Source organism: Dipodomys ordii, unplaced genomic scaffold (assembly GCF_000151885.1).
Source record: "Dipodomys ordii isolate 6190 unplaced genomic scaffold, Dord_2.0 Scaffold20, whole genome shotgun sequence".
Lineage (NCBI taxonomy): Eukaryota > Metazoa > Chordata > Mammalia > Rodentia > Heteromyidae > Dipodomys > Dipodomys ordii.
Window position 1 is genome coordinate 13,768,884 of NW_012267236.1, and position 15,046 is coordinate 13,783,929.

The window sequence follows — 15,046 nt, forward strand, 5'->3', positions numbered from 1 at the left end:
AAGACCATTATACCTGTGTCTCTCTTGGCAGCTTCCACACTGAGCTCACATCCACAGACACAGAACCCAGGAAGTATCATGAAGGGGCTGCAGACTGTAGCCCGTCTCAATCAGACAGAGCTAGGACCAAATCCACCTTCATTTGGTTCCCACACATAATCTTGTCTGATAATAGCAGCATTCGTTACAACTGAGATCTCAGAATAAAGCCCACCCAGGCTGAGCTCCCCCAAATTATACCCTTGTCCTGGTAATTGCAGACTTTTCAGGGCCTGCATGTGACTTATAATTGTATTTCCATGAAGATCAGATTGAATGTCACCTCTCATTTGGTAGAACAAAAGGAAAATTATACACTTTGATAGCTCAACTTCCCCCCAGCTTGGGGCACTCAGAAAGGCATCAGGCATGACATTTCAAGTCAATTCCTTCTCAATTGCATGCATTCGGCCTCAGCATGATTAGCTATAAAATGGGATTAACAAAACTGCATTTTCCTTTGTAACCCCAAAGACAGTTGCGAAATCAAATGCTATATTCCCATGTGAAAGTACATTAAAAAAAAAAAACCTCTAAAAAGAATCACTTGTTTTTGGTTTGTATTTATTTGATTATTTTATATACTTGGAAGTATCAGAGTTTGAACTCAGGCCCTGAAGATTGCTAGGTAGGTAAGTGCTCTGCCACCTGAGCATGTCCCTAACCCTCCAACAGAAGCAAGCAGAACAGATTTGAAAATGAAAAAGTCACATTATCACATTATAACTAGTATCTTTGTGTGTGTGTGTGACAGAGACAGAGAGAGAGAGAGACACACACACACAGACAGAAACACAGAGAGACAGAGAGAGAGAGACAGAGAGACAGAGAGAGAGAGTATGCCATCAGTCTGCAACTTGAACTCAGGGCCTGGGTATTGTCCCTAACTTTTCATGCTTAGGGCTAGCGCTCTACCACTTGAACCACAGGTTCATTTCTGGCTTTTTCAGTGATTAATTGGAAATAAGAGTCTCGTGGAGTCTCCTACAAAACTGGCTTTGAACCATGATCATCCGATCTCAGCCTCTTGAGATTATATGCATGAGCCACCAGCACCCAGCTTATAACCAATATCTTGTTTGTTGTTATAACTAATATTTTTCCATAATATTTACTAGTGACAGGTAATTTTTCCCTGTAATTTTAGAAGTCGCAGTAAAAGGTATCAACATGCCTGGGCTCTTCTTACTAAATCAAAGAACTTGACTCATTATGTATTATTTGATTGGTCCAGTCAACAGTGATTAATGGAGTGTCTGTTTTGGACCAGCCCCAGGTCTCAGAGTTTGGGATAATCGTTAGGAAATAAATTCATCAAAAAGATCCCGAAACCAACAGAGTGACTGAAATTACTATGCCCTTCCCCCCGGCCATCTGTGGCCTCTCTGAGGCTGGCAGTTAGATCTCAGGATCTCCAGCAGACCTCAGAAAACTGCATTTTGCAGCAGATCGAGTGTGTTACTGGTCTATATAAAATAGACACAAAAGTCTAGGCACCCTTGGCCCATGCCTGTAATCCTTGCTACTTAGAAGACTGAGTTCTTAAGATCATGGTTCAAACCCAGCCCAGGTAGGAAAGTTCATGAGATTCTTATCTCCAATTAACCACCAAAAAGCCAGAAGTAGAGCTATGGCTTACATGGTAGAACACTAGCCTTGAAAAACAAACAACAAAACAAAACAAAATAAAAATATCTCAGGGACAGTGCCTAGGCTTTGAGTTCAAGTCCCAGGACCAGAAAACAAAAAGAATAGACACAAAAATGTCTAGCTTGCACTGCAACCTGAACTAAAAGTAGCTAAGCATGAGACAGGGCAATTGCTACTAACAATGTTCCACATTGTCCTAGGGCCCTGACTCTATCCTTCCACAGACCCAGGGATGAACAGATCTGATCCTCAGATGTGTGATCTTCCTTCAGAATGTCCCACATTTCCTCTCTTCTAAGGAAACACCAAGCCATCCTGAGCAGATGAATGGAGTCTGACCCCAGGGTGATCTATCCTCTTCCATTTGCTTTCCAATAGGTGATCTGGGTGAAGCTGCAATCCTTGGTGATTCACACCCACAGTCTGATTCCTCTGTGCACTCTAGTCCAATGACCCACAGTGGTAGGTCATGGTGTGGAGGAGGCCGGAGTGATCACCAGAATAATTCACATTGGCCTTGGGCTTTGGAATACTATATTTCTTTTCTATATTTCCCAACCAGTTTCCGGGGCAAACAGATTCCTTACTCCTTTTTTGTTGTTGTTATTGTTTTTGAGATAGGATCTTGCTATGTAGCCCAGATGGCCTTGAACTTAAGATCCTCCTGCCTCAATAGACCCAGCGTTGGGATTGTAAGTGTGCCCTACCATACCTGGCTCAAGCTTCTTTGCTCTTTCAGATCAAGTGGATATTGCTCAGCTCACACACATACACACACACACACACACACACACACACACACACACACACACATATCACCCAAGCACATTCAATCCATAATCATGTAGAGGAAAGTACACAGTATTGTTTTATTTGTCAGTACTGAGGCTTGAACTCAGGCCTGCCCACTGTCCCTTAGCTTTTTTGCTCAAGGCTGACGCTCTACCACTTGAGTCATAATTCTACTTCTGGCTTTTTGGTGGTTAATTAGAGATGAACTTTCCTACCTTGGCTTGTTTCAAACATCAAGCCTTAGATCTCAGCTTCTTGAATAGCTAGGATTACAGGTGGGAGTCACCAGGGCCTGGCTACACAGTATTTTCTTAAGTGCACCCAGCCTGTCCAGCTCCCTAGCCCACTGCAGAGTGGTTCCATTCCCCTTTGTTCTTCTTCTTACCTTAAGAGTTCCTGTTGGTGCATAAGGAATAACTGGACCCATTACAAAGCTATCCACCCCTCATGCCCACCGCTCCATCCCCCACCACCGAGCAGAAGCTTCCATTATTTTAGGTCAGGTCACATTCTTGAAATCTCTTCCGCTCTTACTAAATAACCCCGGGGGGGGCTTTGCTCATCCAGTTAGGCAGGCATTCTTTCATAAGAATCTTTTTTTTTTCTTTTTCTGTAGGATTATTCTGCTGACTATAAATGTTGCTGAGTGCGTAGAAGAGAATGCCATGTGCCTAGGAGGGCTCATGAAGTGGCAGTGCAGGCGAATGCTGCCCAGCCCTCCAGAGGTCACTTCTGGGCTTCAGGATCAACTCCATCCACTCTTCCAGCTCTCCCAGCTCCACCGCCACCCCACTCCCCCACCCCCAGGGACCTTGGCCTCTTACCAGACGCAGCCCTGAAAACCTGTGGTTAACAAAGTTAGAGCCTGGCCTGACACTGGAGCTGGATCCTGCCTCATCCCACAGAGCTCGGCTTACAGCCTCTCCTCAGCTGACCATAGGCTTATGTGACCAACTGCCTGTGTGGATGTGTGCCCAATTCTAAGGAAGTCCTATTCTGAGCCTTCCAAGTTCGGGGATGTGGGGGATGAGGAGCAATAGGCAGCCTGGTGGCTCAGACTCTGGCTATTTCTGTGTGTTTCAAAATGCCCAGCAAATTCTTGCCCCTAGCTATAATGGATATTGAGACAGGAGGACCCAAAGAGAAGTAGAACATTGCTCAGCTGTGGTAGATCAGTTCTCAGGTGAGAAGATAGGTATCTCGTGGTTTCCAAGGCAACCAGGAGACAATCCCAAACATGTTATGGCACCTAGATTCCTTCTTGTTGGGACTCAGGGCCTGGCACTATTCTTTTTTTTTTTTTCTCCAGACTAGTGTTCTACAACTTGAGCCACAGCACTACTTTCACCTTTTTAGTAGTTAGTTAGCAATAAGAGTCTCATGGATTCTTATCTCTCGTGGACTCTTCTACCCAGGTTGGCTTCAAACCATGATCCACACATCTCAACCTCCAGAGTAGCTAGGGTTACAGGTGTGAGTCACTGGTATCCGGTTTGGGCTTTCCCGTTCTGAAGTTTGCTCCAAGCTGAGGGCTTCACAGCCAGTCTAGGAGGATGGCCAAATACTAGCCTGCAGATGGCTGGCCCAGAGCACAGAGCACATTAGGCTCAAACTTCTACAGCCATCGGTGGATGGCAGATTGCAGAGCTTTATAAGATGGCAGCTTGAGCCAAAGCTGGAAATGTGCTCTGTGTTTCTGAGAGCCTGGAACGGGGCCTGGACAGTCTCTTGGCACCTGAAAGCTAGGCCCAGTGAACCTTGAAGTCTCTCACTCCCAAAGGCCTAGCTAAGCCTGCGGATGGGATGGGCCACAGAGTGAGGAGGACCCCACAGCATCAAAGCTGCCTGTCCCTGTAGGGCATTCTTGAGCAGCTTTTAGCCTTGGGCGTTCCATCTTGGGGTAGAGCCTTGGGCGTTCCGTCTTGGGGTAGAGCCTTGGGCTTCTGCCAGAGATGGGGCAGCACTGGGCTGGGAAGGTGGCTCAGTGGTAGAGCGCTTGCCTTGCATGCTCAAGGCCCTGGGTTCGATTCCTCAGCACCACATAAGCAAAAAGAAAAAAGCCGGAAGTGGCGCTGTGGCTCAAGTGGTAGAGCGCTAGCCTTGAGCTGAAGAGCTGAGGGACAGTGCCCAGGCCCAGAGTTCAGGCCCCATGACCGGACCCCCAAAAAAAAAACAAAACAGAGATGGGGCAGCACAGGCCTGATCACCACCTGGTCGGCTCTAACCCTTTGTCACATGGCACTGAGGACAATCTGACTTGAAATCATCCATGACAGTTATGACTTAGTGAGATTCAGTGGAGAAATGAGACCACAGTCACCTTGATGTCTTCCAAGATGTCTTTTTTCTTTAACTGTTTATTTGTTTGTTTGCTTGTTTATGCTGGTCCTGGGGCTTGAACCCAGGGCCTGAGTGCTGTACCTGAGCCTCATTGTACTCAAGGCTAGCACTCTACCACTTGAGCCACAGCACCACTTCCAGCTTTTTCTTAGTAGTTTATTGGAGATAAGAGTCTCATAGGCTTTTCTGCCCTGGCTGGCTTCAAACCATAATCCTCAGATCTCAGCCTCCTCAGTAGCTAAGATTACAGGCGGAGCCACTGGACCCTGGTTTCCAGGATGCTTTATCTTAGAACCAGTAGCACTACTAATGAAATCAGTCAATGAGAAACTTCTCTCCATCTTTCTGTACAAGAACCAACTGAAAGTTGAGATAGTTTAAAGAATCCATTGAATTAGGGTATTTAAGCAGATGGCGAGCAGGCTCTGAGCCTGTTTCCTCACTTGACAAATAAGGAGCTTATAATTTAGAAGTGACATCCTGTTGGGCACCAGAGGCTCACACCTTTAATTCTAGCTTCTCAGAAGGCTGAGATCTGAGACTCACAGTTCAAAGCCAGTCTGGGAAGAAAAGATCATGAGACTCTTATTTCCAATTAACTACCAAAAGTGCTGGAAGTGGAGCCGTGGCTCAAATGGTAGAGTGCTATTCTTGAGCAAAAAAAAAGCTCAGGGATAAAAAGAAGGGACATCTTGGGCTCTTAAACTGACTAGGATTATGTCTGTGTGTGCAATGTGTTTTGTGTGTGTGTGTGTGTGTGTGCAACTTTGCACATGCTAGTATTTGGTCTTGACTTCAGTTCCTTCAACAGGAGGTAGACAATGTGTTTGTGCCCTGTGAATCAGCCACAGCTCTTCCTTGAAGAAAGAAAGAAAACACCCTGCTTGATGGAATGCCAGAACTGTTAACTCAGGACTTCGAAAGCCACTAGACCAGAGCTCTCAAGCGGCCTTCCTAACAAGAGGTGCTGACACAAAGGCCAAGTGATCTCTTGTAGAGGACACTGAGGAAGCATCTGTTTTGCTCAGTGCATGCGCGGACACACACAAACACAAACATATTCTAGTGTGTGTTGCCTTTGAGTCACAAACTATAACTGATTCTACTTGGTATTCCTAGTTCTGAGCACAGGACTTGACATAAGGTAGTTACTCATTAAAGAGTTGATGATAAATGAATGGCAAAATAAAGGAACAAAAAAAAAGTCACACAAGCTACTGAGGTAGCACTGCCAATATCCTGAAAATATGTCAGACTCTGTTCCAGTTTCTTCTTAGATCTTTGATCCAAATGAATATTTAGTTAGTAATTATCTTAAACACCAGGCACTGGTGGCTCATGCCTGTAATCCTAGCTACTTGCAAAGCTAAGATCTCAGCCATCCGGGGCAGGAAAGTCCATGAGACTATTACGCCAATTAACCAGCAAGAAGCCAGAAGTAGAGGTGTGGCTTAAATGGTAGAGCACCAGCTCTGAACCAAAAAGCCAAGTGAGAACTCCAAGCCCTGAGTTCAAGCCCCATTATAGTGGGCCAGTATACAGGTGATTTCAAGGCCAAGGTGGCCTTCAAGGCTTTGGTTTCCAAAACCAAGCCACCTACCTCTGTGTCCTGAAGACAGTAAAGGTGGCTTCCCTCAGGTGGAATGTGACTTTGCCATTGACCAGTCTATCGTATTAGGCATGTGGCAGGTGTAAATTCCTGATTGGAACGATAGCCCTTCCAGACCCTAGTATCAGCTTCCCCGTGAGCATGGAGACTTTGTTCTCCTTAACAGAGATAAACAGAGCTTTGATCCTGCAGGATAGCCTCAGTCCAGCCTGAGAGTTCTTGAGAAAAATCATCCCCACCTTAACAAGATGCCCTTGTCGGTAAAATTACTCTGACAAAGAAGATTCCTTCCATTTGGACCTAACGAGCTGGGAAATGGCTGGCTCCAGCCAAAGGGACTCAGAGGAGACACTTAGATCCTCCGGCCAAGCCAAAAAAACACCTCTTATTCTTTTAGAGGACCGAGCAGAGAGATCCTGGGAGATCCATATTGGGAGGCCATTATTTACAAAGCATACTGCGACAATGCCCAACTGGTCAAGAGAGCCCTTCCCTGCCAGTAATCGCAGCAGAGCAAGGATACGCCAGGTGAGGCCATGGCTGGCTCCTCACCACTCCCCAAGTCACTTTAGGTCAGTTGGTACCAAGCAACAGAAGCAGCTGCAGATTCCAGCCAAGCAGAAAAGGGGAGACAGCACCACAAATTCTGAATAAGGGCCCAACTGTCCTTGTAAACCACCCACTGCTCTGCCCAGAATTCAGTCTGTCTGACCAATGGCCCCCACTTGGATTGACACTGCTCACTTCTGGGGACAAAACTGGATATAACCCTGGGCACCTATGGCTTACACCTGTAATCCTAGCTACTCAGGAGAATAAAATCTGAGGACCACTGTTTGAAGCCACCCCAGGCAGAAAAGTCTGTAAGACTCTTATCTCCAAATAACCACCAAAAAAGCCACAAGTAGAACTGTGGTTCAAGTGGCGGGCACTAGCCTTGAGCATAAGAGCTCAGGAACAGTGCCCCGGCCCTGAGTTCGAGCCCTAAAGGGAACACACATGCATGCACACATACAACCTAGATATATAACTTTTGATCCAGCGAAAGATAAGAACAGAAGATTCTTTGTTTAAAAAAAATTATTAAGGCCGGGCACTGGGGGCTCACGCCTGTAATCCTAGCTACTCAGGAGGCTGAGATCTGAGGATCGAAGTTCAAAGCCAGCCGGGGCAGGAGAGACCGTCAGACTCCTATCTCCAATAAACCACCACAAAACCGGAAGTGGCGCTGTAGCTCAAGTGATAGAGCGCTTGCCTTGAGCTGAAGAGCTGAGGGACAGCGCCCAGGCCCAGAGTTCAAGCCCCACGACCGACCAAAAAAAAAAAAATTATTAAGAATTTCAAGATGGCAGGAGCATTTAGTTTAAGTAAGTACAGAGCTTCTGGCCACTTGCCTAGGAAGCTGGCCCTATGGAGTTTGAAGGCAAGTTAATCATGAATATCATTTGTAATTTGCTTTAAAAGAGAAAGAAGAGGAGGAGGAGGAGAAGGAAGAGGATGAGATGAGGAGGAGGAGGAGGAAGAGGGAGAAAGAGAAAGGGAAGGAAGGAAAGAAGGAAGGATGGATGGAAGAAAACCACAAAAAGGAAAGTACTTCCCCTCCCCAACCACTTGCATCAAGCCAGGTACTCTTCAAGGCTCACAGGATTTAACACTGAAGGAAGGCCAGGCCCAGGTGACATTTATATTCAAGCCATTTGACTGGAGTGTCTTTCTTCTGTCCTTCTCCCCAAACCTTTCAGAAATAGCTCATGGGCGAGGAGACTTGGAGTTGGCTCCTCCATGAATCTATCCCCAGGGAGTTATAGAATTTATTACTAAATTGTTCTTGTGATTTTTTTCACATATGGTACAACAAAGCCTTAAGCTCTTTGTCATATATAAAAGGTCCTCTTTAGTTCATCATGCAACAAATGTTTCCTTAACACTTGTACCAGGTCCAGGTCTAGATCCTAGAGAGAGAAATGACTGTAAACACATTAATTGTACAACAGGAGGTCCCATTGTCGATGGGAGACACATAATTGGTGAATGACTGTTCTAAAGAGGACAGAGGAGGAAGGAATAATGTATTTTGAGCAGAAAAGCGAGACAGAGGAGGTCAGAAAAAGCAGATGACAGACAGATGTCTGCTTTGAAGTCTTGGTAAGAACGAAATTTGGGATTGTCTCTCCAGGGAGCATGTCCTGGAGAGTTCCAGGCTCTTCCCCTTCTCCCTTCTCTAGCTCCTGGAGCACCTGCAAGTCTTAAGGGCCTTGCCTATCTGATACTTAAAACTCTGCATAACATCTTAGATCTGCTGTGGCATGAAGATGTTCAATGACAGGAGGCTCATGACCTTTGACTTATGGCCTTTTGGCATATTATGACTGCAACAATATTCTCTCCACTTTCAAGTGGAAATCTGCTTCTTGAGCTTCCCTTGTGGATTTTTTTTTTTTTTGGTCAGTCCTGGGACTTGAACTCTGGGCTTGGACGCTATCCCTGCGCTCTTCAGCTCAAGGCAAGTGCTCTATCGCTTGAGTCACAGCGCCACTTCCGTTTTTTTTTTCTAGCAGTTTATTGGAGATAAGAGTTTCACGGACTTCCCTGCCAGGGCTGGCTTTGAACTTCAGTCCTCAGATCTCAGCCTCCTGAGTAGCTAGGATTACAGGCGTGAGCCACCGGCACCCGGCTTCCCTTGTAGATTTTATCTTTGATAAAATCTGATCAACTTATCCATTCAGGCCCCACCAGCATGCTGGACACAGTCTGTACCTTCTGAAGCTCACAATCCAGTGAATGGCTTCTGAAATATAATGGATAATCACTACATTAAGGTGTTGAAGAACACAAGGCCCAGAACTAGTGCTGTTGTTTGGATGTGACTTAAAGATCTCCAGAGAGTTCATGTATTGAAATGTAATCCCCATTGTGAAGTATCAAGAAGATGAAAAAATTTAATTCAGCTATGGTGCTTAGAGGTGGAGCCTTTAGGAAGTAATTAGGATTAGATAAGGTCACCTGGATGAAACCTTATGATTAAATTAATGATGGCTTTGTAAGAAGAGAAAGAGAACCCAGAAGGTATGTGCATGCAAGTGCACACACACACACACACACACACACACACACACACACACTCAGGCTCTTGCTGTGTGATACCCTGCACCACTTTGGGACTTTGCAAGAAAGTCATGGTCAAATGCAGCCTCTTGATCTTAATTCCCAAAACAAGAGCAAAAATAAATCCCTTTTCTTTATAATTGACCCAGTCTGTATTGCTGTGTTATCAACAATTGAAAATGAACTAAGACAACTGTATGCCAACTTGAGAAAGCAAGGGCAGCCCCCAATAGAAAGTCAGCTTTGTCCCTAGGCCCTAAAGGCGGAGAAGCAGCCACTACCAATGAGAACTGGGAGACTTTGGCTCTCTCCATATTTATTCCCAAAGGGAAAAAAGAATACTGCAAGATTCCTCCCATCTTTCTCCTGTTCCTTCTCCTTCTCCTTCCCCTCTTCTTCTTCTTCCTCCTCCTCCTTCTTCTTCCTCTTTGTGCCAATACTAAGTGTGAACTCAAAGCCTCAAGCTCTTTCTCAGCTTTTTTTTCTCACAGCTGACATTCTACCACTTGAGCCATGCTTCCAATCCCAGCTTTTTACTAATTAAATGGAGGTAAAAGTCTTTCACATTTGTTTTTCCAGGCTGGCTTTAGACCTTGATCCTCAGATCTCAGCCTCCTGAGTAGCTAATATGATAGGCATGAGCCACCAGTGCCTAGCTTACAAGATTCTTTTTAAGGTAGCCATGCCCTTTTTTTTTTTTTTACTGATATTCCCATGTTGAAGGAGGCTTTACCAGAAAGAGTGCTCAGCTGGGCAGAGATTGGCAGTGAGCTCTGCACTGCTCACCCAAGTCTCAGACATCGTAAGTAGATTCACCACGCAGCCTGGGGTAATCTCTCCATTCCTGCAAGCCTTGCTATAGGGAACTGGGAAACTCAGTTAAGAGAAACACAAAAGAGAGACAGGGTAGATTTAAGATCTTCACTTCAGGAATCAGTTAAGGGAGGGTTATCTTCATGTCTTCCTCTTCCACCAGAATACCAGAAGTTAAGGAGAGCAAGCCAAGATGGCTTTTATCTCTTGAAATGTCAAAGACTATATAGGGAGAGAGTACATAGGTGCCTTTTGGCTGCATGCTCTGAGCCTTCCTGCTGTTCTAGCCCTGAACCTGCCTACTCACGAAATCTAGCTGCCCCTCAGACACTTGGGAAGGTCATGGTACTGATGACTGGCAGCAGGAGCTCTCCTGATTATCAGGGCCCTGAAATGCAGATGGCAGTTGAATGGAATTCTTTGTATAGATATTCAGACTGTTTGTCCCTAGGAAGGAGCCACAACTATATATATATATTTGTTTAATTAGAGTCTGAGCTAATTCTTGGTGGTCCCAACCTGACTTCTAGTTCTGTCATGGCTGCACCAATTCCAAAAGAAGTTTGGATCTACCTGATCCCAACCCTGTCTCCTTAAACTCAAATGGCATTTTAACTCTTGGCCTAGTAAAGGAGGAGGGGCTTGGCAAGTCGGAGTGTGATTGGAAGAGGATGAGTCAAAGGCAGAGGATGAGTCAGAGATCCATCTCAGATGCCTCTGTCCAGCCCAGGCTCTGAAATCAGACTTGGTGCTTCCAAACACAATAACTGACTGATCAACCTCACCCCCCACCACTGACCAGAGCACAACCTCCCAGGCCTGGAGATCATCAGGCTACAGATCCCAAGATTTGGCCCAGATTCCTGAGTCCTTGGAATTTGACACAGCTGAGTTGATTCAGGAGTTTACCCCCAAAGTCACTTGGGGGAAAAAATGCCTGCTAAAATGAAACAGGAACAGCAAAGTCTCCATTCTGTGACCACCCCTGCCCCAAGACACTGCCCTGATCGAGTCAAAGGTCAAACATTACCAAGAACTCAAGCTCAAGATCACTTTTTAGAAACAGCTGAATCTGTGTGGATAGTGAACATGAAGGATTGACTTTGAGTAAAATTTTTCCCCTATACACTCTGCTTTAGCCCTTGGTGAGTATAAAAACAAAGAAAAGAAAAATTGAAGCCAGCTCTGAACAAAAGGCCTCTCCTCCAGTCTAGCCATGCAGTAGTCTAATTAAGCTCTGCTAATACATCCTTGCCAGGAGAACCAGTTTGTCCAGACTTAAAGTTATTACCAGCTTACTTGCGGTAGGTTTGGTGAGCTGCCGAAATTAAGCCCTGGGCTCTAATTCTCACAGACACTATGAAATCAGATGACCGAGTCTCCTCACTTCTTTCTCCAGTTTTGTGGTGGAGTTTGATGATTTTGCTGGGCTGCCTAGGCCTCTCTGCAGAGACTTGCTTGGGTTATAAATGCAGCCACTAAATCTGAGCCTCATAAGTCTGGGTCTTGTACACACAGGACCACTGGGCAGACATTTTTAACATGTACTTCTTGACCACTTAGTAGTGGTCAGGATTTTCCCCCAGTGTTTGTTTCACTTGGATAAGAACAACCTCTCCATCCATCTTTGGACATGTCAGGCAGGTAAAACCAGACATGTTCTCCAACATCAGGTACCCCTGGCCGGCCTGGTCTTCATTATTGGGACGGTCCAGATTGCTGAGAATTGCAGAACACCATGCTTCTAGGAAGAAAGCTCGCTGGTCCCCTCACTCTCTCTACCCCTCACTTCCTCTGAGGCCTCAGTAATAAGCACTGCCCCTCAGAGTAACCTGCCAAACTCATCCTAGACAATTCTTTTAAGTCTCTGGTATATCCAGGTCCCTCTGAACTCAAGGTACAATTTGGTGAGTGTTAGCGGTTACTAAACACTTATTGTGTGCCAGCACCTGCACCAGATGCCATGATATCCTGCAGCTTATGGTTTAAAAAGTCCTCTCTAAATAAGAGAATTCTCATTTTTATACAGCCACGTATTCAACAAAATTTCTTCTGCTTTTACTTTGAGCTTAAGGTGCTCAGGTGAGTCCACTCAAGGGGAAGGGAATCAAGTTTTATTAAGGACTTAGAATGAGCTAGGCATCATGCCAAGTACTTGTCTTGATTGTGTTTAATTTTTGGAATTCTTTTATAAGAACCTAAAGCCAGGCGCTGGTGGCTCACGCCTGTAATCCTAGTTACTCAGGAGGCTGAGATCTGAGGATCTCAGTTCAAAGCCAGCCCAGGCAGGAAAGTCTGTGAGACTCTGATCTCCAATAACCACCAGAAAACCAGAAGTGGCACTGTGGTTCAAGTGGTAGAGCGCTCGCCTTGAGCTGAAGAGCTGAAGGACAGTGCCCCAGGCCCAGAGTTCAAGTCCCACAACCAACAACAACAACAACAACAAAAAACCTAAGATAGTAGAGGCTTAACATAATTAACCAACAGTATACAGATAGTGATAGAGAGCATGCCTTTTGCCTATGACCTTTGATCTTCCTGTTTCCTATGGTAGATTCCCCTATTTCTGCCCCCACTTGTTTGCTTTTTTCCTCAAGGCCCCCAGGAAACTGAATGAACTTAGAGCTGAGGATGAGAAAGTTACACAGATCCTATGGGGAATGCTGTAACAGTGCCCGTTGCCACTGCCCCCAGGGGATTCTCTTCATCCCTTCATGGGTATCTGGGCATTCTGAATTGTCTCGGTTTACTGGTGAACAGTCTCACCAGTAGGTCACTATGTCATGGAAAGGGGTCGATCATCTCAGCTTATGGAAGGTGGGGACACTCTTGCCTTTCTGAGTCCAGTTTGCACTTTTCCCTTTAGAGTTGTTTATACATTTGTTGCATTTTGTTGTTACTTATTCTTGTAGATTTGGCAGGCAACAAGCTACATAAGGTACAATGTACTACTATTAGCCAAAAAATTAAGCCTTTGAAGACATTTGCCTGGCACAGCTAACTCCACCTCAAAAAACTCCAGCACGGCTAATGTATATTGGTGCTATCTTGTGTATTTAGTCTGGGTCTCCATTTAGCCCACAGTTATAGACATCCTTGGAGGAAATTTGGAGCTACAAGATTGTGCAATCAAAAGGAAGAGGAACGGATGGATCTTCCCATTTACAGATTCTGCTTGGTTAGTGACCATATATCTGAGTTTCCCATATTCGGTCATGATGGAAGAGTGTATAATTTTATAAGTGATGTTTTTAGCACTCATATAAATTATACTTTTTATACTCTCAGAGTATAAAACTTTTCCACCGTTAAATGGCAAAGGCATCCTTGCATTCCTTTTAGGTACCTCTCAAAAGCTTTAATTGTTTATCCAAGGTCAAACAAGCTCTGGAATAAAATGGCATCACTCATAAAGGGATGAGAACCTTGACTTCTTTCTTCCCTTTTCAGGGTTGAAGCCAGAAGAAAAATAATTCCAAACGACAGGCAGAGAACAGAGATAACACAGAGTTATAAAAGCCCTGGGCTTGCTTCCACAGCCCTGGGAGCTACACTTATAGATAATGATTTCTCAAAGAAAACTAATAGTAATCATAAGCTGGTCTTGCCAAGGTTCAACTGAGAATCCTAATCTTCATCCAGCTTCCTTTGACACTCTAAATCAGCCCACATTGACAGCTGCTGAGCACATCTAACCACCCAGGTGGTCCTGTTGGGGGTGGCCTTCCTCCCTGGAAATAGCATTGCATCACTATTTGTTCATACAGGGTCACCAAAACTGTTTCCCCAGCAACCTTGTTGAGTGCACTGAGCATTGTTGCTAGGGGTGAGATACAGAAAAAACCTTTCTCTTTTGGTACTGGCCTTGGGAGAGAACTTCCTTGGTCTTGAGATTTAGCTTAGTAGTATAGCATGTGCTTAGTAGGTGCAAAGTCATAGGTTTGGTCTCTAGTACCATATGATGAAAACAATAGGAACTTAATAGGAGGAAAATATTCTTAACTGAAAGAGTCCTCCACATAGCCCTTCCATCCTTTATTTGTGTGTATGCTAGTCCTGGGGCTTGGAGTCAAGGCCTGGGAGCCATCCCTAAACTTCTTTTGCTCAAGGCTAGTGCTCTACCACTTGAGCCACAGTTCAGCTTTTGTCTTTTTTTTTTTTTTTGTAGTTTATGGGAGGTAACAGTCTCATGGACTTTGCTGCCTGGGCTGGCTTTGAACTGTCATCCTCAGATCTCAGCCTCCTGAGTAGCTAGGATTACATGCATGAGTCACCAGTGCCTGGCAAGCTCATCTACTGTTTAACTCATCTTTCTCTCATTGTCTACAGTAGCTGTTCCAAACCTTTGCCATTTCTTCTTAGAAGTAGGCACTTCCTAAATTTCTGTCCTTTTGTAATTAATGCATATATCCAACTAGTATTCACGGAAATTCTAGTAGATGTCAAGGCCTGTACTGAGCATAGACACACTACAGTAAATGAGCAGACATGACTTCCACTCTGGCCATGGAACTTGAGCTCTAGCTTCCAGTCTGGCTCTTCTCACTCCTTACTCTACTGGACTATCACATTGCTCGCTAAGACTTCCATTGCGACCTGTGCCTTGAAGTCTCCCTCTCTGCTCAGCTACCCTGGAAATCTATCCAACTGGGCCAATGTCACAAAGGCATCCTGACTGGTGGTTAGCAACAAGCCAAG